The following is a 26687-nucleotide window of genomic DNA, read 5'->3' on the forward strand; positions in this document are numbered from 1 at the left end:
TTTCTCATCACAGGAAAGCCGATCACATGGTAACTTGATCTCATGACACTTACACAAGTCAGAATGAAAGAGTCAAGGTTTATTATTATTTCAGGGCTCTTGACATCTTGTGAATAGTGCAGTCAGTACTTGGGTGACTTGCTAGAACAAGGTATGTATTTGGAGTTAAATATAGGAAAGCCATGGGGTAGTGTAAAATGAACTGGGAGGTAAGAGAAAGAGGGCAATCCACTATACTCCCCCATTCAATGACATAAAGTCTCAGCAGAGTCTCTTGATGTTCAGTGTGCACAATGACACTGGGACAATCACAAAAACAAAACAAAAAATACCCCAGTTTGGAGGCGAATTTGGAATTACATGCAGTAAATTTTCAGTTTCACTTTATTAACCACCTAAGATTTATAGAGAGACCTTAAGCACTGTTATTGTTTATAATGCTGCTTTGCAGCATTAAAACAATATTGTAAATCCCCGATACAGTATAAATTGTAGATTGTTATCACACTCAACATAAATCTGGCCTTGTTGCAATATGGTTGAAGGAGCTGATGATTTCTTTTTTCACTAAAAAAGAAAACATTCTCTAATTCTCTTTGTGGCAAATTTAGCTTGTTGCTGCCTATTTAGCATCTCTTAATTATAAACAGCTTTGAATATATATATTCGAAGCTGTATATATATATATATATATATATATATGTCTTTTTTACCTGGGGGAACATAAATGTGTCTGTGATGAAGTGGCCAGCATGGTGACTTAACTAGCCAAGGGCCAGCTTGTTGTTTGTGCATTCTAGGCCCACTGTCTTATTCTTGGCAAAAACAGATCTGGTTTTGAATTGCAGCCAGAGTAATTAGTACATGTTTTAGGAACTCAGCGCACGAAGCAAGATGGCTAGTCCATTGAGAAGTTTTCTTGAGAGTGGAAGGAAAAATAACAGGGACGGATGTGAGTGACCTTGAACCTTTAGTCAAAACACATCAATTGAATCAATTGCTACCACATACCGTGTTCTGATTTGCCAAAAACCAGCAGTATCATCACAATATCTTTTCTAGCTGTACATTCTGAACTTGTGCAAAGGAAAAGCTGAGAGAGAGAGAGAGAGAGAGAGAGAGAAAAGGCCAAGAATAAAGCCCAAACCTGGACTTCCCTAGAGACTGGCTCTCAAAAGAGGAAACTTAAAGGCTTTACTAATAGTGACACAGTTGGGAATCTGCATAAAAGAACTCTCAAAACACTGAACTGTTGAGCTATCTTTAGATAAGGTTAGAGGCAAAGCTAACACTACAGACTTTTTGATTTATTAGTTATTAAAAAGCACTAAGGTTCCTATGCCTTGATTTTGCACTGTTATATTGGAAACTCTACAGCTGTGATACAGGCATTTTGAATTCTTCAGGGAACCAGGAGTGCTGTGATCAACATTCCAAGATGTAAGCTTCATGTTGGAGTGGGGTGGGGGGGGGTGTTAAGCTCTGGAGAGCTGAATCAAACACTTCTGCATTTGCTTTCTCCAACAGCGATTTGTGGTGTAGCTAAATCAAAGTCTGATATGCCACACTTTCTGAAAGTAATCACCTTTTAGCAGCACATTGCAAAATAAGAGTTTAAATTAATACTAACAAGAGCTAGGAAATTACTACTTTTCAAATGACAAGACCCATACTTCATGTCATTTTCATTTGGCTACAGAAAAAAGACAGATGGTCATATTGTCTGCCTTATCAATAGCAAGATGCCTGTTTATGCAAACCTTTTAAGATTTAGCAATCTGTAAATCCCATGGCTGCAGCAGCATGAATCCACATTTGTGCAAAAGACTCTGTGAAGTGAAAATATCCAACAAAATAGTACAAACTGTGCGCATTAACTGTCAACTTTTAAACAAACCCCCCAACCTTGGCACATATGTTGTGTATTTTGGAAGACAGGGTGGCTACATGCAGAAGACTCTAAAAATCAGTTTGTTTCAAGAAGAGAAAACCAGATCAAAGCTGTCACTGTTTTTTAATTAATATTATTTTTCTTTAAAATTGCCTTTAACCTAGCTGTTAAATTGTGAAGTTTATTGATGAAAATACCAGAACGCACCATCCTTGTAATGACAGTACATCAGATGAGAAAAAAAATAAATGCTAATTTCCAGTGGAAGTGGTAACAGGTCAACATTATTTTATCCTGTTATAACTGCCACCTCCATATGTTTTTTCCCCTGTTTAGCTCTTTATGAAGAGAGGTGAAGACCCAGGGAATGCAGAAATGCATGTTTAATTATTTGCACAGAAAACTACTTTAACTTTATGAATATTAAATGGTAAGAAAAGCCTGTTATGAAACCATGCAAAGATCTGGTAGAAGAAATAAAAGATAATAAACTCAGAGCAGCATCATTTTTATTATAGTAAAATGTTTTATTCACCAAATACTGCATGAATCATCAACAGATGAAAAAAAAAAGAGTAAGTGGGTTGTAGGATAGGTAGAAGGCAATACACTGCTAAGAAGGGTATTAAATGTACTGTATGTAGCAGACTCTAACAAGGTAAAGACCTGGTCCTGGGAAGAATTCAGCACCCTTAGCTACCACTGACATGAGTGGGAATTAAGGTGCCCAGCACCTCAAAGGATCACACCCTTAGAACCAAACCAATTTCAATTCCATATATTTTATACTCAAACTGAAGTCTGAATTACTTCAATTGAATAGAATTATTTGCCTTTAAGGCCCTTCATCATATAACCGTGCCCTAACTATCAGACCCACTCGCTGATTGAGCTGTCATCTCCTGCTTTTACTTTGCCACCAATGCCAGCCTTGATTGCAGGGATGCCTACTTTTTCGCCAGGCAGCTTTCAAGCTGCCCGCCATATGAGAAACCCACCCACCCCCAGTCCAAATTCAGAAAAATGCCACTTTTATCCTCTTTTAAATCCCTCCTGAGAATCAAACTTGGCTGTGATGCCTAAAACTCAAGCATCTCCGGCATTGGTTAGACAAGTTGACAAACTGTGACTTTTGCTTTTGTACAGCTACCTTAGTATATTGCCACTTATTCCATGCGAAATAACAATGAACTTTGCTACTTTCTTTTTAGGTCATTCCCCAACTGTGCTGTGCAACCACTGGTTCTGTCCTCTCCTTTCTTTTCTTGATGTGTAAAAATGGTGGCCAACAGGCTTCTGTTCCTTTTCTTATCCCATTCTATTTTGCCCCTTTTCAGCAATTCTGCAGAGATAAAAATAGGGGTCAATTCTGTCTGCGAAGAAGTGATCCCTTTAAAGCAGGACATAATGGGAAACCTCTCCACGATACCAAACAGTGTGTTTCCAGATGGAACTCAACTAGTGCAGAAGGAATCCAGACATCTAGCTAGAGGAAGCAAGCTCTTTTATGGTATGGGATGTGTTTGATTCTCTTGATTTATGCCATTTTTTATAGTTTTAATAAAGTGGGATTTTGGGGCACATCTTGAGTCCATTTTCAAGGCTGGTTTGATCAGATCTGGGAACACAGGCATTCAACAGTTCTAAGGCCCAGGACTCAAAGGGTATGTCTACATTGGAATGGAAGACTGCAGCACACCCACAGTTGGCCTGGGTCAGCTGACTTAGGCTTGCAGGGCTAAAAATTGGGGTGTAGATGTTTGGGCTATGGCTGGAGCACAGGCTCTGGGACCCCTCCCCGCTGCAGAGTGGCAGAGCTCAGGCTCCAGTCCCAGCCCAAACATCTACACAGCAATTTTATAGACCCACAGCCCAAGCCCCGTGAGCCCCAGACAGCTGACCTGGGCCAGCCATGGATGGTTATTGCTGTGCAAACATACCCAGTGCACTCGCATACTCATTTACACAACCCGAGAGAGTCCATGCACTGGCCAATGCCATATCCATACTCACATACCCAAAGATTTCATACAATCAGGTGAATCTCTCAACAGGTGGTCATTGAGAAAGGGGTTGTTCCTGCTGGAGTCATCCCAATGAGGTCTTTCATCGGTCTTCCTCCCTCCTTAGCCTAACCAGAGAACCTATTTTATCCTGTTGTCGTGACCACGCCTACACCTTATGCACATGCATAGGGGTTTCAACCCTCTTTCCTTATTTTTACTTCCACACCCCATGAATGTTCAGTTCCTCCATTATTCATAGGTTGTTTTCTTAGTGCCCCTTATTCTCATGAGCATCTATGCACAACATGTGTCCATGGTAACACAATAATAAATGGATGACAAAATGAACTAATTGGCTACAAGAGAGAAGGTGGGTGAGGTAATATCTTTTATTGACCAATTTCTAATGTTGTAAGGTACAAGCTTTCGAGCTACACAGAACTCTTCTGCTTTCTCCCCCAGACCTGAAGAATAGTTCTGTGTAGTTCAAAAGCGTGTACCTTTCACCAACAGAAGTTGAGCCGATAAAACCTCATCTCTCATATCCTGGGACCAACAGAAGTACACCACCACAGATTTACTGAGAGCAGATGGACAGCACCAAAGGAAGGGCTTTGGTGCATGTGACATATTAGAGAGAGCTAATTTATTTTATGTATTTATGTAATTAGATTTAAAATTTTAAAAATGATGGCTTTCCAAGGCTCTATATTGTAAATGCAATAAGTTAAATCTCACCAGCATTAAAATCAGTTCCACAACAGTGACTGCCCTGCTCTTCCCAACCCCCACTCTTCATTACCTAGAAAGCACACTCTTAGCCTTCTCCAGAAACCCTATCAGAAAAATCATTTTTTGCATCATGCCTGGAAAGTCAATATATTTGGGCTATTCTGGACCTGGGAGGAGAGGCAAGTACCAGAGTTCTGGAGCCCTCATAGAGAATACTCTGCCAGATTCCCCCTCTACCATATAACAAGGGAAATTCAGGTGAGGTGCCCGTGCTGACCACAACTATGACAGTATGGCCTGGCAAGAGTAACAATCCTTCAGGCAGTCTGTTCCCAGGCCATTTAGGGTTTCATTGGTCATAACCAACATTTCAATCTCCATCCAGAATCCAACGGGCAGCAGGGGCATATCCTGTAGTGTCATGTGCCCCCCAGCGAGCTGTCCTGCTCAATAAGTAGTAATACTTTGTGAAATCCAGATCTCATGAGCTGATAAGTGTTCACCCTACCCTCTGGATCAGCCAGAAATGAAAAATTTGCTCTAATGAATAATTTGTAACATAACATCCTTGTGTAGGTTGAGTTCTGAACACGTCTTTCCTATCAGAGACCATCTTAGCTTCTTAGCCTACTCAAGCAGCTGAATTAATATCTGCTAATAAAATAATCTTTCTGATTTGCCTCTGGACTCAAGCAGACACAGCTATAAGAGATGGGGTGTATGCAGGGTGGGGTAGGAGGGTGTTGGCCAGAGAGATTCTAACCTTAAGACTAAGGTTTTCAAAGTTGATTAAAGCCCAACTCTAAAATCTGCTGAAGTCGCTGGGAATCTTTATGAATTAGATAAAGTTAATAGGAACTGGACATCCATATTCCATAGGCAACTTGAAAATTCTATCCGACATGTTTGGAATAGTGTGCAGCCTGAAGATCAGGAAGCTCCTTGCATTTTCTGTGGTGGTTCCTGTCATGGGGTGTGTCTTCTCTGTAGCAACCCTTTTTGGCTGTTCATAGTGCTGCAGACACTCCCGGCCTCAATTTCCCTTCACCAGCGTGTTCTGTTTTTTTCCCAGGGATATGTGTGGCTCAGCCCTCTGACTGGTCACTCTCAGAGTTCAGTCCTCTTTCAGGGAAACAAACTCCAAACAAATAAAGGTTCTTCTACCCCACTTGGGCTCCTCTTCAGCTCATCATCCAGGCTCAATTCCCAGTGTCTTTTGGGTTATTTTAATCTCTCTGCTCCAGGATAGAGCCCAGATTTCCAGGTTGCTTCCCTGGGGTCCTTCCAGACCCTACTTCAGTGCTTGCCACAGGAGCCTCACTTCTCCCTCTGATTTCCCCCCTCATCCCAGCTGAGTTTTCTTAGGCTTTTTATGAAGCCCAGGTATTCCAGGCTGTCACCTGACACCCCTTCGCCTAGGAGGCAGCTAATTATGGCACAGACAGGGCTGGTTGAATAAGACTGGCTAGTCCCAGATCTCCTGGACAGGCTTCCCTTTTATATTCCCCCATTTTATAATTTACAGGCAATTAGAAACTTTCTATATTAGGTACTCCAGTTCTTTCGATAGCACATCTTTTTAAGGCAGCACTGTAATTCATTGAAACCTGAGCGCACATGGGGTTGCACACGGCTCCAGGGGCAAAGGCAATGAAGAGACAGCACAAGCGCATCCATCCCCTACACAGCAAATTTATATATTTTAATTAGATCTGTACTTAACTAGTTTTCTGTCCTCAGCTGTTATGCCAGCTATGCAGAGGCATAAATGATGATTGTAAGGTATTTATTTAGCTTAAAGATCAATGGAGATCTCTCTGAGTCTGAGGTAAATGGAAGTAATACTTTCTTCAAAAAAAACAAAAAAGATTCCATAAGAATTGTCCATTAGAACTCAGGTCATTTAAATAATGCTCTTCTCCCTGGGATCAAAAAGATGATCAGGAATTTCAAGGAGGGGGGTGCATTATCACTAAAAATCTACCCAGGGGGACTCTAAAGAGGTGAGCAAGGGAAGGCAGAAATGGGGACGTCACCTTTCATTTGTAGTCAGGGCAGGACTGGTGAATGAATGTGCTCAGCTCCTTCTTGCAGGTCAACACTACCTACCTCTGTGGCAGGAGACTGTGGGCCCTCTAGTGCAGAGTATGTGTGTGTGTGGGAGGAGGGAATAGGTAGGGCCTTCCCAAATTCACTGTCCATTTTGGTCAATTTCATGGTCATAGGATTTTAAAAATTGTAAATTTCATGATTTCAGCTTTTTAAATCTGAATTTTTCCAGTGTTATAATTATAGGGATTCTGACCCAAAAAGGAGTTGTGTGTGTGCGGGGGGGTCACAAGATTATTGTAGTGGGGGTTGCGGTACTGCTACCCCTACTTCTGCACTGCTGCTGGCGATGGCGCTGCTTTCAGAGCTGGGCAGCTGGAGAGTGGCAGCTGCTGGCCAGGAGCCCAGCTCTGAAGGCAGAGCCACCACCACCAGCAGCACAGAATTAAGGATGACATGGTATGGTATTGCCACCCTTCCTTCTGCACCACTGCCTGCAGAGCTGGGACCTCAGTCAGCAGCCACCACTCTCCACCCGCCCAGCTCTGAAGGCAGCAGCGCAGAAGGAAGGATGGCATGGAATGGTATTGCCACTCTTACTTCTGCGCTGCTGCTGGCGGGGCATTGTCTTCAAAGCTGGGGGCCTGACCACTTTCCGGCTACTCAGCTTGGAAGTCAGCACAGAAAAAAGGATGGCAATACCGTGAACCCCTAAAATAATTTTGTGACCTCCTGCAACTCCCTTTTCTGTCAGGACCCCCAGTTTCAGAAACACTAGTCTCCCCATGAAATCTGTATAGTATAGGGTAGGAGGTAGGAGGCATCCTTCAGTCTCGACAGACCATAGGTATGTGACCCTGAGAGATAAAGAATTTACTCCATTGGTTTTATGGCAGCCGTGAACATGGCTGAAGAGACCCACTTGAGAGAGACAATCTCTGCCCCATCTGTCACATTTAAAGGTGATGTTTTGACCTTTTGGGCTCTGCCTTCTGTGAGCTCTTTTCTCCTCTGCTAAGCTGGACGGCTTCTTCTTGAACCCTGCAGACCTTTGTTAAGCTTTTGTTTCCAAACGCTGCAGTCTTGAGTCTGATCTTCCCATTTGTCCATATCCATGTCCATTTCTTTGAGGTCTTGCTTGCACACATCCTTGAAATGCAATTTTGGACATCCTTTGGGTCTTTTTCCAGATGCCAATTTGCCATAGAGGATGTCCTTTGGGATGCACCCATCATTCATTCGGCATACATGCCCAAGCCAGTGGGGCATCCCTGTTTGAGGAGTGTTTGCATGCTAGGTATGCTGGCCTGTTTGAGCCCCTCTGTATTTCGTCCCTCCAGGAGATTCCAAAGATTTGACAAAGGTAATGCATATGAAAGTTGTTGAGTCTCTGTTCCTGATGAGAGTATAAGGTCCATGTCTCGCTACCACACAAAACTGTGCTGATAACACACGCACAATACACACAGATTTTTGTGTTCTGTCAGTTTGTTGTTTTGCCATATCCTCTTGTTCAGTCTAGACACTGTTGTAGCAGCTTTTCCAATGTGGATGTTGAGTTCTGTTTCACGTGAAAGGTTGACTGCAATAGTGGACCCCAGGTATGTGAACTTGTTCACCACTTCAAGTTTGTAATTGTTGATCTTGATGTAGGGTGCTTCCTCAACTCCTTGGCATATTATGTTCTTCTTTTTAGGCTAATAGTAAGCCCGAAGTCTTGGCAAGTTTTGGAAAAACTGTCCATTAGGCTTTGATGATGAGCTTCTGTGTGGATTGTCACTGCTACATTATCGGCAAAGAGAAGGTGTTGGATAAGGGCCTCCCAAGTCTTGGTTTTAGATCTGAGTCTTGCAAGATTGAACAGCTTTCCATCAGATCTTGTGTACAAGTAGACTCTCGCAGTCGAGGAACCAAATGTTCGTTTCAGTAGCAGGGAGAAGATCCCAAACAGAGTTGGGGCAAGTACATAACCTTGCTTAACTCCACTGCAAATCTAGAAAGACTCAGACACTCAGCCATCATATTGGACTGTACCATACATGTTTTCATGGAAGGATCGAATCATGCTTAAGAGCTTGGAGGAACATCCAAGCTTTTCTAGAAGTGCGAATAGTCCACTTCTACTTACAAAGTCAAAAGCCTTTGTGAGATCGATGAAGGCTATGTAGAGGGGCTTTTTTTGTTTTCTGCATTTCTCCTGTAGTTGTCTCAGCAAGAAAATTGTGTTGATAGTAGACGTTTCAGCTCTGAAGCCACACTGTGATTCAGGATAGATTCTGTCTGCAAGGTTCTGAAGTCTGTTCAGGACAATTCAGGCAAAGGTTTTTCCCATAATACTAAGACGGGAAATGCCACAATAGTTGGTATAGTCGCTCCTGTCTCCCTTGTTTTTCTAGAGAGTGATGATGATGGAGTCTCCCATTTCTTGTGGTACTTCACCTTCTTTCCAGCACAGGCAGAGCAACTCATGAAGATGTTGCAGTAGAATAGGTTTTCTGCATTTTATGACCTCGGACGGTATGCAGTCTTTTACGGGGGTCCATTGGGGAGGCCATCTATGGCAAGTCTACTAGCATCATACTTCCCTTTAATTCTTGTCTTCCAGAAGCCTGTACGAACTCAAAACTGTTGATTATGTATGTTGATCGTTGACCCCAGACATGATTGTGAGAGGTCTATACCTAGAATCAAACTATAATCTATGTTAGGAAAACTTAAGATGCTTAAGGAAGCGGTAATAAAAAAAATTAAAGTTATAATGCAAGTGGGGAAAATAAGATGTAAAAGTATTTAAAATAGGCTTTGCAATAAGCTTGAGGCTTAACAGGTCCCAGCAATTAGTACAAGGTTTGAATAGTTAGCCTATTGCTGGACCTAGGGTTGCAAGATTTAGCAATATGAACCTTAATTAACACAAACTGCAAAATCCATTTTAATATAGGAGGGATATTTACCACATCACACTATGGTTATGTACAGTATTAGAGTTAAAATGAATGAAAGCTCAGCTATCTGTATGCAAGGGAAAAAAACAATATATTATGGCATGAAGGATCAGTTTATTCTTTGACAAGTGAAAATTCTTTGTATGGGAGAAATTATGCAAAATTCATCAACCTTAAATGTCTTTGGTTTTCAGTATGATGAGGATCCAAGGAGCTTAAGTGAAATGTAATTACAGCAGGTAGTGTTCTCCAAGAAAATTTGCCCTAATCATTGCAATAAAAATCTATATGTACATGATCATTTGGAATTACAGCCTACAATTATAAAGGATATACATTTTCGAATTTCAGGGTTAATTACTTGCAAGGGTCAGGAAGGAATCCTCTTCCACCTCTGCCCCTTCCTTCCAACCCTTCTTGATATTGCAATGTATAATTAGGTAGGTGCAGTCTTCTTATGAATTATCTCCTCATTGTCTATTGCTGAATGCAGGAACCGGGACTTTCTCCCACTCTTTGCCTGTCTTGTTTATTTAGACTGCAAGCTCTTTGGGGTATGTATTATCTCTTAGTATGAGTTTGTACTGTGCAGAAGCACAGTGGGGGTCCTGATCTTAGATGGGGCCTCTAGAATCAATAATAATAATATTAATAATTAATAATGTTCTTGAACCAATTGTTTGCCCCAGTATGTGAACTCCTGTTTTGGAGGTAACATAATGACCAGAACGGTAAAGGATAGTTATTTCTAAATAATGCTCCTGCTTTTATTTTTAAATAAATCTACTAAATCAACCATAAACATAGACTGGTACAATGTGGTGATATAAACAACTAATTTTAAATACATAAATACTTCTCAAAGATCTGCACTGGAGGATACAATAGACGAATAGATATTATCTTTATTAAATAATTTTACTTTTTTGTCCGTCGACCTCCACACAGGAAAAGGGTTTCCCTGTAAGTGTATTTATGATTTAGCAGTGTGACAACAGTACATTATGACCTTGGATAGACATCAGCTTTGTACAGTATTTAGTGATGGTTGTATGAAGAAATTTCCACAAAGGTTCTAGCTAAATATGATTTGACCTCCTAGATAAGCACAGACTTCCGCAAGCTCCTAAATGTATAGGCTGTATCCAACATTTAGGATGGTACAGCCTCCCTCACACACTATGTCTGGCCTAATATGGAGAGGGATGGGACCATCACTGCACCTCCTACTTGCCCCTCCCCACCTGCTTAAGCATAGTGAGTGCAGAGGGAGCAGATCCTGTGCTCCTCTGTGTGCAAGAATTTAGACTGGCCTTGGCTCTTGAGTAGGGCAGTGAAACTTAAACCCAATTATCCTCTGCACATCTGCCCAAGGGCCAATCACAGTCTAGCCCTGAGTATTTAACTAATACAAAATCTGGTGCACCAACTGGCATATTGTCAAGACAAGTGCATCTGGAATTCCATATTCAGGGATGTGCTTTGTATTGTTAGAAATATAAGGCTTTATTAAAAAGAGAAAAGAATACTGTCAAACATAAGAAACACAGTATCTTGGTGAATATGAATCAGTGTTTTATAGATTTCCTTCATCTTCTGCTCAGAAATTCAGTCAAGTATGACAGTCTTCAAGGAACCCCAGATTTTGAAAGTTACATGCCCTTCATGAATTCTTTGTCAAATCTATAGGGTCGATCACAGTAATGGCAAGCCAAGCATTCAAAAATCATGCATCAGACCCTAAAAATGGCTTAAAAATATTTTTTTAAAAATATTAATCTTTGGATTCTTTTTATTTGCTTTCTATCTTGGAGCCTTTGGGGTGCATGTTTTCAAGGCTTTCTCTGCTAGAAACTTTTATTTTGAAGAAAAATGAAGGCTGAGATTCTCATGTTCTCACCTGACTCCAGAAGCTGAGTGAACGTCAACTTCAAATTTACAAATTCTGCTTCATGTGTGAACAGGTGGGCCCACTCTAATTATAATTTACAAATCCAGCCTTTGAAAATCTAGCTTCCAACACCTCTCCCTTGTTTTAATTTCACACACAGTATGCTCTGTACAAAAGTACATCTCTTTCCTACCTGGGCCTAGGAGTTTTTCTCCATTGGATATGGTGGTACTCGTTAACATGCAGTGAGATTTTGCTGAATACAATGAGAACACCTTGTATCTTAATGAACATTAAAGAGTTCTGTGATTGCCCTACAGAGTAGAGCTCATACCTTTCTAGGAGGATTTGCTGAACTGCCTAAAGATGAGCAGACACTGCATTCAATATGTAAGCTAACTTCATACTTAATTGGTCTCTTCCTTTCCATATCTCAGACACATCAGGGCACCATTGTTTAAAAATACACACACTATAACATGACATTAGAACAACAGAATATATAGACTATGTCCTTATGGGTGCCATTTTGCTGGAGATTTGAACAACTGTCCAAGAATGTCTCAGTTACATTATAGATTTACCTCAATAAAAAAAAAGATTTACCCTACTAACTGGAAGTTTAAATTTAAAATGTGTGTTTGCTCCCAGTGTGAGAACATTTATTCTGTATTTAAGGGGTATATTTTCATTTTTAAAATTCAGCTTAGCTCTCATAATAGGTACCAGACTGATGACCCAGAACAATGTTTCTCAACTGGTGGGTTGTGAACCCCCTGGTGGGGTCACAAAAGGAAATCGGGTGGTTGTGAGGCATCAAAATGTTGGTATAGAGGTATTCAACCTCTATGCTAATAATTCTAATTATACCAAACCTCTCACCAATTGTGATGGTATTTTTTGTTAATCTACCCACCGGAAAATGACTTGAGAGTTATAACTAATTTGACATCCATACGGAATTCAGCTGGTAATGATATAATTTGGTCATTACCTTTGAACCAATGATCCAGATGCGAAAGGATGTGCATCCCCCTGAGTTATCCAGATCCCTGTCTAGTTCATTTTCTCTCTTAGAAAAAGTCAATTACAAGTTTATCCAATGGTGGAACTATGTTTCACTAGCAAAATTCAAGTTTTCAGTTCTTGTTTATTTGACAAACTGTTTGTAGTTTTGAAAAAAAATATTCTAAATGAAACATGGTTAAGCAGATCCTGAGAAACCCCTGTCAAAATTGAACACAAGATGACCACAAGACAATGCCAATGAAAACTGCTTATCCATATTGCTGGTCCCTAAAGAGGGAAGAAATTGTGATCCAATGTCAACTGTGATGTTCTCCCATTAGAGGGAAGAGGGGTTGGTTCCATACCCATTGAAGTCAATCGGAGTCTTTCAATTGACATTAATGGGCTTTGGATCTAGCCCTGAGCCCATAGGGTTCCATCTTCAAAAGAGAAGAACTAGGAATTCAGGAAACCTAGAAAAATATAGGAATGTCTGCCTACGGCATATGATGTATGAATCTGATTCGGTTAGCTGTTGAAAAACATCTGTTTGTTAGGTGGTTTGACATCTGTTTGACATCAGTGGGAGCTATGCACCTAAAAAGGAAGGAAGAAGATAACCCTACGCAAAATACATTTTATTTCAAACTGTTATGCTTGGTTTATTAAATGACTGAAGAGATGTATGTACCATTAAGTTGGATCATGTCAAAGTGACCTGGGAACAGTGTACTTTTAAAGGTCCTTTAAAAAAACAAAAAACTCCTATAGGTTTCTCACTGATTAAACACCACTCTTTTTCCTTCCAAGCTGCCCAGTTTTTCTTCCTTAAAAATAATGATAATAGTCTACTTATAAAGCAAAGCACTGAAACAGTTACTTATGTAAGAAAAGTTTCATATTCTTTCCCGATGCTAATTGTAGGGTTTATTCCTTCAGCAGGCTGTGAGTACTATTAGACTTTGAGGTTACTATACTAATTATTCTTGTTCTTAAATAGTAGGATAATTACTGGAGCAATATTCTATTCAAAGTGGAAATTAGATCCACCCCCTGGCAGATTTAAATTAGGAACCATTTTTTTAAACTATGTTCTACTTTTCTCCTTCAAATATGCAAGGTTGATCTTCGAAAGGGACTGGCCGCTCCATTCAATTTAGTGCTCAAAATCGGAAACAGATTGGCCAGAAGACTTAAATCCTCCACCACAAAACAAGTACAGCATGAGCAACTAGACTAGTTAACATTGCTGAGTTAGCATTTGCCAATGTCTGGATTAACATTGCAACAAGTCCCAGTTACATTTCAAAATAACCGACAGTGTAGTGATGCCAAATGCATATGTGTGGTTGATGGCCAATTATAATGATGGGAGTCTATTTTTTTCCACTGTGAACAGGCATGGGTCCCTTTAACATAAGCGCCAACTGCACATATGTAGCTAAGAAAAAATAGATTATTTCAGATGGATTTATTCCATACTTGAAATTGTAATTTACTGTTGTGACAGATCTCACCATTACCAATATAATATATACACATGTCTATGTATGGGTACAGTGATAGAGAAAGGGATAATCTACATGAGAGCCAGCAGAGTGTTTTTATTCTCATGAGAAAGGAGCAGGATGAGTACATAACTCATGATTGCTAGTGTGAAGTGAAGAGACTCTGTGTTGTGCATGGTTATTCCTCACTCAATAAAATAATCTGAGGTTTTTATCTAGGAACAGGAGTACGATAATCACCAGGAAAATGACTCAATGAACCTGACATCTTGGGGTGCTACATTTAGTCTCTCTCAAAGATTCATATCACATTTGTTCAGTTTACAAGTCAGAAGACAATTATTCTAACTGTCAGCCCTGGAAATTCAACTGCAGATCTGAGAGTCCAAGTTGTAGCTCTTATAGTTCTGCTGCTATAATCAATGGAAATAAAAATTCTGTAACTGGAGCTTAGCTCGTAACTTGTACTGACGATGCACCAGGTTGAACAGGATCAAACTTCCTCAGCTGTATTCTCATTAGACCAGGCTGGAAAACAAGAATTCTGTTTTGCAAAACTAAGACCATTTGAAGTTTTTTAATGGAGAGAGTGGGCTACCACAGAATAGCTAATAGGATGGGTTAGGGCACTCACAGGGGAAGAGTCAGATTCAAAACCTGCTCTGCCAGCTTTAGAGCAGAGACTTAAACCTAGGTATGTTACATACTAGGTGAGTGCCCTAACCACCAAGCTATAGAGTCAGTCCCAATTACTCTTTATAGAGCTGTTCCACTTTGTGTAAATAATTCAATATTAATTGCACCAACAAGAGCAGCTAGCTGCATAATCCAGTAGTTAACCTTTGTGTGGGGCTACCAGGGACCCAGTTCAAATCTCTGCTCTGAATTAGGCAGAGCAGGGATTTGAACCTGAGTCTCCCAAATCAGTGCCCTAACCCGTTGGCTAGTCTGGGGTCTGTTTCAGTTTCTTTCTCTTGGTGGTGTTTTTGAGCAGGAATTTCTATTCTGAGCCTGAGAAACCTTTTCAACGAATCTGTTTTTTTCCAATAAATACATTTTCATTGACAAATTCCCGACCAGCTCTAATTCCCATGTTGGATCAGGCCAGAAACCCATCTGTACCAGTATCCTGCCTCTGACAGTGGCCAGCTCCTAATGCCTCAGTTAAAGGTATAAGAAACCATGCAGTGAACCATTATGGAAAAACCTGCCCATAGGGGTAGATTCTTCCCAATCCACATTAGTTAATGGTGTATTTATTCCATGAAGCATAAAAGTTTGTATCCTTTCATATAACTGTAAATGTTTTCATTATTCATGTAAATACCTAATCCTTTTTTTTAATCTACTGAGCTGTTGGTCTCAATTTTATTTTGTAGCATTGAATTCCATACATGTTCTTTTAGCAATTTTAAATGTGTTGCCTTTCAACATCATTGAATCTACCCTTACTCTTGTATCATAAAAAGGTAAATAGCAGTACCTGTTATGCCTTCTCTGTACTATTCATTAGTTTGTATACCTTGATCCCTTTCTAAGGGTCAATGCAAAGCGCACTGGTCTTCAGGGCAATCAGAGCATAAATTAAACAGCCCCAGTCTTTTTAATCTCTCCTAATAGAAGTCAGTTCATACCACTGATGATTTTCATTATCCTGATCTGAATCTCCCCTCTATTTCTGCTATTCATGTTGTAAGATAGGTTAACCAGGACCGAACACATTATTGCATTCAAGTCAGAAGATATGAATCAGACATACAAGGAGCAGAGCTGCTGAGTAAGAAGCGGGTAATTTTACATAGTAATTTTTCTGACTATCCCTGAACTTTCAGCTGTTAAAAAACAAATAAAATAATAATGGGAATGCAACCCCATGGAAAGAAGTGTCTTTAACCAGTTCAGAGCCCTATGGGCCTATAGTGCACAGACAACACCTGGTCTATGTCAAATACTGTAATGTTCTATTGTAATTTATCACGTTGTGACCCCTTGTCACCCAAACGAACAGAGGACTTCACTTGAATTTAAAGACATTTTAAACATTGTTTTGAAAAAGAATGACATTGCCTTTCATCAAAATGCACAAGTTCTCCAGATAACAGCTGTCTGGTTTCTTTTTGCTCCTTATATTTCGTAATATGGCCCTTTGGAGAAGAAATATTTAGGTGTCGAGAAGCAGAGGAAATTCAACTCTTGGCTTCATAACAAGCTATTCTTTCACTCTTCAAATCCCTTCCTCCTCCTAAGAGCATTGCTATCCAAGAGGACACTATTTTCTCTTTGAGATCTAGCACAAATGTTTCTATTGGGTCTTTCTGAGGCCAGGCACTAAGACCTCTCCAGAAAATCATTGCTTCCCATGTATATTGTCCAATACAGGTGTCATAAACAGATAGTTAAGGGTTAATGCCTCTTTTACTTGTAAAGAATTAAAAAGTTCACCTAGCCTAGCTGACACCTGACCAAAGGAACCAATGGGAGGACAAGGTGGTTCAAAAGGAAGAAGGCAAGTTCCCTTTGTCTGGGTCAGTTTCACTTTTGACCGGAGTGGGAAAGCTCCAGAATTCAGCCTCTTATTAAGTAGTGAGTATTAGTGAAGAAAATAAATAGGTTTATGTTTATTTCTTTGTAACTTGTCTTGTGCAATTAGAGGAATAATCAAATTGGGTATTTGGGTATTTTTTGTGTAACTAAGTTTTTGCCCTGGGGAACATCCTCTGTGTTTGGAATCTGTGAGAGTAGCTGGTATGCTAATCTCTCCCAGAGGGTTTTCTTTTACCTTTCTTTTCTTTAATTAAAAGCCTTTTTTTATACCTGATTGATTTTTCCTTGTTTTTTAGATCCAAGGGGGTTGGATCTGGATCCACCAGGAGTTGGTGGGAGAAAGGAGGGGGGGGATGGTTAATTTCTCCTTGTTTTAAGATCCAAGGGGTTTGGATCTGTGTTCACCAGGAAATTGGTGAAGTCTCTCAAGGCTACCCAGGGAAGGGAATTAATGCTTGGGAGTGGTGGCAGCCAGACCAGATCTAAGCTGTTAATTGAGTTTAGAGCTTCTCATGGAGGTCCCCCACATCTGTACCCTAAAGTTCAGAGTGGGGAAGGAACCTTGACATGGTGGTAGCGCTGGGATTTTTTAGGAACCAAAAGCCAGATTATTTTTCCCTCTGTTGAAATGCTGGGGAAGCAGTGAAGGAGAGATACCCTGAAGGCAAACAGATAACAGCTTCTAACAGAGGGCTTTTTGTTAGAAGGAAGCTCCAGCTGTGATCACTGGAGGGTCATTAACATGCTGCCAAGACAAGTCACAAAAAAACCTGTTTTACTTGTTTTTTTTCTAAAGAGTCACATTACAGTAACCAAAGATTCCAAGCTGTTTCCGCCCCCCCCCCCCCCCCCCCGGCCCCAGATAGCTAAGGTAGACCAGGGGGGGAAATGTCAGGCAAAGGGGAAAAAACTATGCAACAGGACCTAGAATTAGCCAAATTCCAGGCTGAGAAAAATGAAAAGGAACATGACAGACAGATGGCCAGGGCTGAGGCTGCACACAAAAAAGCTATGGAGGAAAGGAAAAAAAAAAAAAGCCAAAGAGGATGCCCACAAAAAAGCAATAGAAAAAAAACAAAAAGAGATGGAGCTAAAACAAAAAAGAATGGAGCTGAAACAAAAAGAGATGAAGGAGAGGGAAAGAGAGAGGAAGCATGAACTGGAATTGGTAAGGACTAGGCAGGATATACCAGCCAACCCTAACAACCCCTCTCTAGGTACCGCTTCCCATCCCAGAAAACTCCACACCTACAAGGCAGGTGATGATACTGAGGCCTTCTTACACAATTTTAAAAGGGCCTGCCTTGGGTATAGCATCTCTACAGACCAGTACATGGTAGAGCTGAGGCCGCAGCTCAGTGGACCCTTAGCAGAGGTGGCGGCTAAAATGCCTAAGGAACACATGAACAGTTATGAACTTTTTAAGAACAAGGCCAGAATCAGAATGGGGTTAACTCCCGAGCATACCCGTCGGTGGTTCAGAGCCCTAAGGTGGAAACCAGACGTGTCATTTATCCGGCATGCCTACCATATTGACCAAAATTGTGATGCCTGGGTATCAGGAGCAAATGTTAAATCTCTGGAAGATCTGTTTTTCTTAGTGAAAATGGAGCAGTTCTTAGAGGTGTTCCTGAGGAAATAGAAAGGTGCATCCTAAATGGGAAACCCAAAACTGTAACCGAGGCGGTGGAGATTGGATCCAAATGGGTGGAGGTTACAAAAAAGAAAAAAACTAATAGCAGTTGGAGCGAATATCAGAAGGGGCAACCCGAAACAAAATCCTACCACCGGGGACAACCCAAGGCCCCCCCACATCCCAAGGGAAACCCCAGATGCCTTCTCACCCCTCCTCACCAGTCTCCACCAACCCCAACCTCGACCCGGTAATATCTTAGCAGGGCGATGTTTTAAATGTAATGAACTGGGACATATAAAGGCCCACTGCCCCAAGAACCCCAACCGATTACAGTTCATTACACCACAATCACCCCAAAGATCCCCAGGCCCAGATGCCTCTCAAATACCCTCGGAGCGAAGGGAAACTCTGAAAGTGGGCGGAAAGAAGGTTATAGCATGGAGGGACACTGGGGCACAAGTGTCAACGATCCACCAATCCCTAGTAGACCCCAAACTCATCAACCCAGAGGCTCCGATGACAATTCAACCCTTCATGTCACACTCTTTAACCCTGCTTACAGCCAAGTTGCCTGTCCTGTACAAGGGCTGGTCAGGAATGTGGACTTTTGCAGTCTATGACCATTATCCCATTCCCATGCTACTGGGGGAAGACTTGGCCAACCATGTGAAGCTAGCCAAGAGGGTAGGAATGGTCACCTGCAGCCAGGCTAAGCAAGCTTTCACCCCCATCCCTGTTCCTGAGCCGTCCACCAGGGCCCTGTCTGTGTTACCAGAGACCCAGACAGAGGTGGTGAAACCAGATCCCTTGCCAACGACTGCAACAGTCGTAGTGGATCCAATCCCAAAGACCCAGCCAAAGCCAGTCCCAAAACTGGAATGCAATGGCAATGCAACCAACACCAGAACCATTGCCAGCACTGAGTCCAGCGCTTGCAAACCCATCTACAACTTCAACGCCAGAGGGCACCAGCGAGCCTGAACTGGCAGAAGCAGTAGATAACCCTACCCAAGAGGCTCAGCCAGAGCCTGAAATACCAAATAGTGCACCAGCGGACAGCAGTTCACAGTCAACGGAAACAAACCCAGCACCTGCATCGCTCCAAAGGGACCAAGCCCAAGTCCACAGTCCAAGGAGGAACTGATGTCTCCAGCATCAAGGGAACAGTTCCAGGCCAAGCAGGAAGCAGATGACAGCCTTCAGAAAGCTTGGGCGGCAGCACGGAGCACCCCACCGCCTCTCAGCTCTTCTAACCGATCCTGGTTTGTTGTAGAACAAGGACTTTTATACAAGGAGACTCTTTCTGGTGGACACCAGGAAGACTGGCATCCTCAAGGACAGTTGGTAGTTCCAACTAAGTACCGGGTAAAGCTCTTGAGCTTATCCCATGATCATCCCAGTGGCCATTCCGGGGTGAACAGAACCAAGGACTGGTTGGGGAAGTCTTTCCACTAGGAGGGAATGGACAAGGACGTTGCTAAATACGTTCGGTCTTGTGAGGTGTGCCAATGAGTGGGAAAGCCCCCAAGACCAGGTCAAAGCCCCTCTCCAGCCACTCTCCATAATTGAGGTCCCATTTCAACAAGTAGCTGTGGATATTCTGGGTCCTTTCCCAAAGAAGATACCCAGAGGAAAGCAGTACATTCTGACTTTCATGGATTTTGCTACCCGATGGCCGGAAGCAGTACCCTTAAGCAACACCAGGGCTAAAAGTGTGTGCCAGGCATTAACAGACATTTTTGCCAGGGTAGGTTGGCCCTCCGACATCCGTACTGATTCAGGAACTAATTTCCTGGCAGGGACCATGAAAAACCTGTGGGAAGCTCATGGGGTGAATCACTTGGTTGCCACCCCTTACCACCATCAAACCAATGGCCTGGTGGAGAAGTATAATGGAACTTTGGGGGCCATAATACGTAAATTCGTAAATGAACACTCCAATGATTGGGACCTAGTGTTGCAGCAGTTGCTTTTTGCCTACAGGGCTGTACCATATCCCAGTTTAGGGTTTTCACCATTTGAACTTGTGTATGGCCGCAAGGTTAAGGGGCCATTGCAGTTGGTGAAGCAGCAATGGGAGGGGTTTACGCCTTCACCAGAAACTAACATTCTAGACTTTGTAAGCAACCTACAAAGCACCCTCCAACACCCTTTAGCCCTTGCTAAAGAAAACCCAAAGGATGCTCAGGAAGAGCAAAAGGCATGGCATAATAAACATTCCAGAAAACGGTCTTTCAAAGTAGGAGACTAAGTCATGGTCTTAAAGACACTCCAGGCCCATAAAATGGAAGCATCATGGAAAGGACCATTCATGGTCCAGGAGTGCTTAGGAGCTGTTAACTATCTCATAGCCTCCCCTATGGTAACCTCCCTAAGGTATACTATGTTAATTCTCTTAAGTCCTTTTATTCCAGAGAATTAAAGGTTTCCCAGTTTACAGCCCAGGGAACAAATGACGCGGAGTGGCATGAAGGTGTCTACTACAAAGGAAAAAGTAACGGTGGTGTGGAAGAGGTAAACCTTTGTCTGGGTCAGTTTCACTTTTGACCGGAGTGGGAAAGCGTCAGAATTCAGCCTCTTATTAAGTAGTGAGTATTAGTAAGAAAATAAATAGGTTTATGTTTATTTCTTTGTAACTTGTCTTGTGCAATTAGAGGAATAATCAAATTGGGTATTTGGGTATTTTTTGTGTAACTAAGTTTTTGCCCAGGGGAACATCCTCTGTGTTTGGAATCTGTTGTCTGTAAGAGTAGCTGGTATGCTAATCTCTCCCAGAGAGATTTTACCTTTCTTTTCTTTAATTAAAAGCCTTTTTTTTATACCTGATTAATTTTTCCTTGTATTTTAGATCCAAGGGGGTTGGATCTGGATCCACCAGGAGTTGGTGGGAGAAAGGAGGGGGGATGGTTAATTTCTCTTTGTTTTAAAATCCAAGGGGTTTGGATCTGTGTTCACCAGAAAATTGGTGAAATCTCTCAAGGCTACCCAGGGAAGGAAATTAGTGCTTGGGAGTGTGGCAGCCAGACCAGATCTAAGCTGTTAATTGAGCTTAGAGCTTCTCATGCAGGTCCCCCACATCTGTATCCTAAAGTTCAGAGTGGGGAAGGAACCTTGACAACAGGCAACCACAAGAACAGTATGGCTACATCCACACTTGGAGCTACGGGTGTGATTCCCAGCTTGAATAGACATACTCATGCTAGCACTCACAGAGCTAGTGCGCCAAAAATAGTAGTGTGGCCATGGTAGCCAGGGCAACGGCAAGTGGTGGAATGGGCTAGTCACATACCAACCTGCCCAGACCTTGTGGGTACATATTTGGGGCAGCTAGTCCATACCATCATGTCTACTCAAGCTGGTGTAACCCTTCTGCCCATCTGAGTTGGCAGCAACAAGGGCCAGGTTCAGTATCTAGGGGTTCCGTTTCAATAACGCAATGCAAAACCGTCTCGAGCCCCCACCCAGTGACCTGGGACAATTTCATACCACCCCTCTAAGAGGAAATACTTCCCCTCTTGCAAGCATGGAGTCTGAGTGTGGCAAAATCCTTTTACTAAAGGAGGGAAACAATGTGGCATTATGTTGGGAAAACACCACAAACAGGATTTATAACACAAACCATGAGCAAAAGACCCACCCCCAAGTAAGTTTGGCAGTATCCTTTTCCCCTCAGGGTCTTAAGTCCAACAACCCAGAAGTCTCTGTCCCTGGTCAGTGGAGCCCCAGAGTTCAAAAGTTTATCTGCAGAGTTTTACCCCCCCAGCCTGGGTGGAAGCAGGGGGGGAGGGGCATGCAGGGTGTTAAGGGGCACCTTACGTGGTCCAAGGCCTACTGCTCCGCCTCTCCATGGGGTTCTGCAGCTCTTTAGTGATTTCAGCTTGTAGTAGGGGAGCCCCAGTGCTGGTGCACCATTGGCCAAAAGTGAATTCAGCACAGCAGTCTGTAACTAGACTCTTAATAGAATCAAAATTAGCTCTGCTATTCAACAGTGGAGAGAGGAGGTGGTGCGATTGGTGTTCCAGACCCTCAAATGGCACCCATCCTATCAGGTACAAATACCTGTCCCCAGCCTCTCTCAATTTACTGGGTTTTGGAACACATGTCCCTTGTCTAATGAGTGCTACTTAGTTGATGGTGAGACCTTCTGTCATAAAACAGTTTCATTGTCCTTGATTCACATAATCAGGGTAACAACACTTTATTCCTCCTGCCCCAATAACAGAGAAACTGGGGATCCCACAGCAGCCAAAGTGACCATTTTGGGCTGCTGTGGGCTCATGCTAGGCGGGGTAGGTGTGCCTATGCAAACAAGCTCAGCCCCAGAAGTTCTTTTCCACACTCGCCACAATTCACCACCAGATGTCAGGGTAGAGCTCATCCTGACTCTGCTTACACTGGGAATCACACCCTCCGCTCCATGTGTAGATGTAGACTTTTCCACTGCCTTTAAGGGAATCACTTCCATAATGCTCCATCTCCTACCTCATGCCAGGCAATGAAGTAAAAGAATGGACTCAAGAATTGCACTCTAAGTCCTTAGCAGAATGATATGTTACATGTAAGCCACAACATTGGCCTTCTCTATAGTTCTTTTATATTTTGAGTTCTCTATATCAGTGGTTCTCAAACTAGGGCTGCCGCTTGTTCAGGGAAAGCCCCTGGTGGGCCGGGCTGGTTTGTTTACCAGCCGCATCCGCAGGTTCGGCCGATCACGGCTCCACTGGCCATGGTTCGCCGCTCCAGGCCAATGGGGGCTGCAGGAAGGGCGGCCAGCACGTCCCTCAGCCCACACCACTTCCTGCAGCCCCCATTGGCTTGGAGCAGCGAACCGCGGCCAGTGGGAGCCGCGATTGGCCGAACCTGTGGATACAGCAGGTAAACAAACCGGCCCGGCCCTCCAGGGGCTTTCCCTGAACAAACCGCGGCCCTAGTTTGAGAACCACTGGTCTAAGTAATAGCAAGGCAGAGTAGAAAGAGATTGAGTATGCTTAGGAAATTGTCATCATACCAAGACTAGAAACATGCTTCCTGGATGCCTATGTCTTAAATATTTTGTTGCTGAATGTCTGTGCATCCCCTTCCTCCCCACTCCAAGTACAGTAGTATGGAAAACTTCAAACAAATGGCTTGGTTTATAAGCCTCAGCTACAAATCAGAGCAGCTCAGTGTGTAATGATCGCCCGCAACAGGTGGCCCCCAACGGAGTCTTTAAAAAACATTTTTAGGAAAGTAAAAAACAAATACTCTTTAAAATAATTGCTCAGCTGTGCTTTTCAGCAAACACAGAGCACAGCAGTTTAAACACAGCTTCTTGGTACTCGTGCTTTTAAATTACCCACATTACTTACTCAGGTGCTTCACTTTGCCTGGCACTAAAAAATGACTGGTAGGTCAATGCATGGCCCCAGAACAACACAATTAGTGAAATACACTTCTCTCTCCAGGAGTCAAGCCAAGCTAATCAATGATTAGCTTCACCGTTTCATACTGTTACATCAAAAATAAAAATGAGAGATTTCAAAGAGCCAAAAGAAAGAAGAAAAAATTCCTAGCCTTTGGGAGAGGAGGTGACTTTTCTCAGCTTGAGGCTTTTTTAACTTTCAGTAAGATCATCCTGAGTCTTCTGCATGGGGGCACTGAAAACATGGAGACATTAGAAACCTGTACAAGATACAACCCTTATTAGGCCACTGCTGCACTTGTAAATTTCTCTCTTGGGCCTAGAGGCTTGTATTTTAGTAACATCTGTTCAACTATATGAAGAAGTCTTGGAAATAGTTTGGCTTTATTAAGGTTCTATGGTCTTCCAGAAATATGCAGGAAAATGGAACTTCTAAGACACATTCAGTACAATTTTCAAAAGTGACTCCGTGATTTAGGAGCTTAAGTCCCATTTTGAAAAGAGACTTAGGCACTTAGAAGTGGTATCTCAGATACTGGCTCTTGGCAAGACCTGACTTCTTAATGACAATCCCTTCAATATATAATGAACAATTCAGTGGATAAACAGAGATAGAATGTGTCTCCTAGATCTGGGTACAGAGGACACCTGTTCTATGTGGATCTGCTCCTGGCTGCACTGTAGGGGGATGTCAGCTTTCCATCATGCACACTCTGCCTCCCCATCCTGCAGAGGGAGCCTCATAGATCTGGGATCTGCTCATGGGACAGTAATGGTGGGTTTCTATATATTGTCCCCTTCACCATGCCAGAAAGCTAACTCAGCCTGAAGCTGCTTTACCTTCTGCACGGAGACTCCTCCCCATTGTGGAACCCTCTCCTTCAAAAGAGGTTCTGGGGAAGGTTGTGGGCAGAGGCATCAATGTCAGCACAGCTCTAATGGAGCCACACAGCCAGAAAGCTAAAGGGGAGGAAGGCCGGTACTCAGCAACTGGATGGAGGCAGAGGGCCTCTGTACAAATGGCTCTGTGCCTTCTGAGGTCCAAGATCCTAGGGACTGAACACTCTGTTCACTCTGCAGTGGAGGGAAGATGGGAAGGGAGATTTGATTGTGGGAAATCTCGCTGTGAGAACCTTCCCTGGGCTTTACTTCCTCTCCCAGGCATTTTTCCTCAGGCAAGGGTGATCTGACCTACCAGTGTTCTCCCTCTTGATCTTCCAGAAAAGCAAGAAGCATGAACTTTAAACTTCTTCACCTCCCTGTGCTTGTGACTGATAGGGGACACATTACACTATAGAGGCAATGATCTCAGTCCCTGAACTCTTAATACCCACAATGAAGGGGCCATCTCATTTTAATTGAAGTGAAGCAAATATACTTGTCACACTAATTCCAAAGTACTTCACTCCATCTCCTGTAAGATGTATTTAACTAACTTATAACTTTCACACTAGGCTGACACAAGTCACAATCACTGTGTGCTGCTGTCCCATATTTAATCAGTCACTGTAATCTTTCAATTGTGACTCAAAAATGCAGAAACTGAATAATTTAGAGGGGATCAATTTTCATCCACTACATTTATTAAGACCAGGAATTACACTGTTTAAATAAAATAATCTCTAGAGACAGAGAAAGGACCCTAATAATATTTGATATAAATGATGCCATTTCCAAATAATCTGTTAAAGTTTATGTTTTAAACCCATAGCTGTTACTGAAAATGAGCAAATGTATTTTACTTTTTGGTAACTCCTGTGTCCTAATATTTGGTTTCCATGATTAAAAGATATAAAGCTTCGAGCAGTCACCTACTTTAGATAAGCAAAACGCTTCATGATTGTGCATATAATACTGATGAAATGAAACCATATTCTCCCATGATTTGCTGTATTATTAATAGTGCTGCTGAGCTCATTATATCAAATTTAAAGACAGATCTAGCAACAAGACATATGAAGGATGATCTGAGTTGAGGGCCTACAGCAAATTGCTTGAATCTTGATATAATTACTCCTGAACATACAGAGTTACAAGCTTTTCACATTTGGCAAGGAATTTATGAAAATTAGCTTGATCACTGTCAGAAGATTTTGTGAAAAAAGAATTTTTAGGTGTTTGCAGTTAAATGTGCTCATCAAATTATGTATGTAATGCTGAATGAGTTGGCTAATGATTCAATTCCCATTTCGACAACTATGTTGCTTATCTGTGTTTTAACTTTTTTGATATCCAGTATCTCAGTTTTGCATCAAAATAAGTGGAGTGTTAAATCTTCAGTGTGGTTCTATGTCACACAAAATAATGCAGCATGATTTACTGTTCATGTAAGAGGTGGGTTGTAACGGCCCCAATACAAGAGATGCATATCACAGACAGAACAATGGATGTTCAGTAAATTATAGCAGTGCTGGTAACTTGGAGCACCTTTGTGTGAGGCAGCATTATGTACAATGTTATGTCACTGCATCTTGAAGAGAGCAAATAGATTTACCCATGCTGGAAAAGTAATTAGAGTGCTGGGGGGAGATGGGGGGGGGGGGGGGAAACAGCCCAACAACCCACACCACACTGGAATTTGAGAATTGGTTAGCTGAAGAGCAGATCAATGATTATTTATGCCTAAAGTTCAAATACATTTTAAAGCAGCAATTGAACTTTTTAACCTTCACCAAATGCTTTGCGTGGCTGCAAATTGTAAGCCAGAAGATAAATTCCCACATTTTAGCAGGCATTTGAGTCATAATCACTCTCGGACCCAATATATAACAGAATATTGATCTTAATGAATGAGACAATTATACTTTGATTATGACACTACAGTGTGCATCATCATTTTTATCTATCATGACCCTCTCCTAAAAAGCTTTGTTTGCTTATGAGGTGCTGTATTTTTGTCTGGGCTAATTTTTGAAAATAATTTATAAACTAGCATAGACTGGAGAAGCATTACGATTGCCTGTTTTATAATCTGGTAGGCTGGAATAATAAGTAGCTGACACATTGTAGAACTGAATTACAGGCTTCAGTGATCACAAGGGAGTGCTATTCAGTTAAAAGGAGAGGTTCTTTTTAA

Source organism: Chrysemys picta, chromosome 8, assembly GCF_011386835.1.
Source record: "Chrysemys picta bellii isolate R12L10 chromosome 8, ASM1138683v2, whole genome shotgun sequence".
Classification (NCBI taxonomy): Eukaryota; Metazoa; Chordata; order Testudines; family Emydidae; genus Chrysemys; species Chrysemys picta.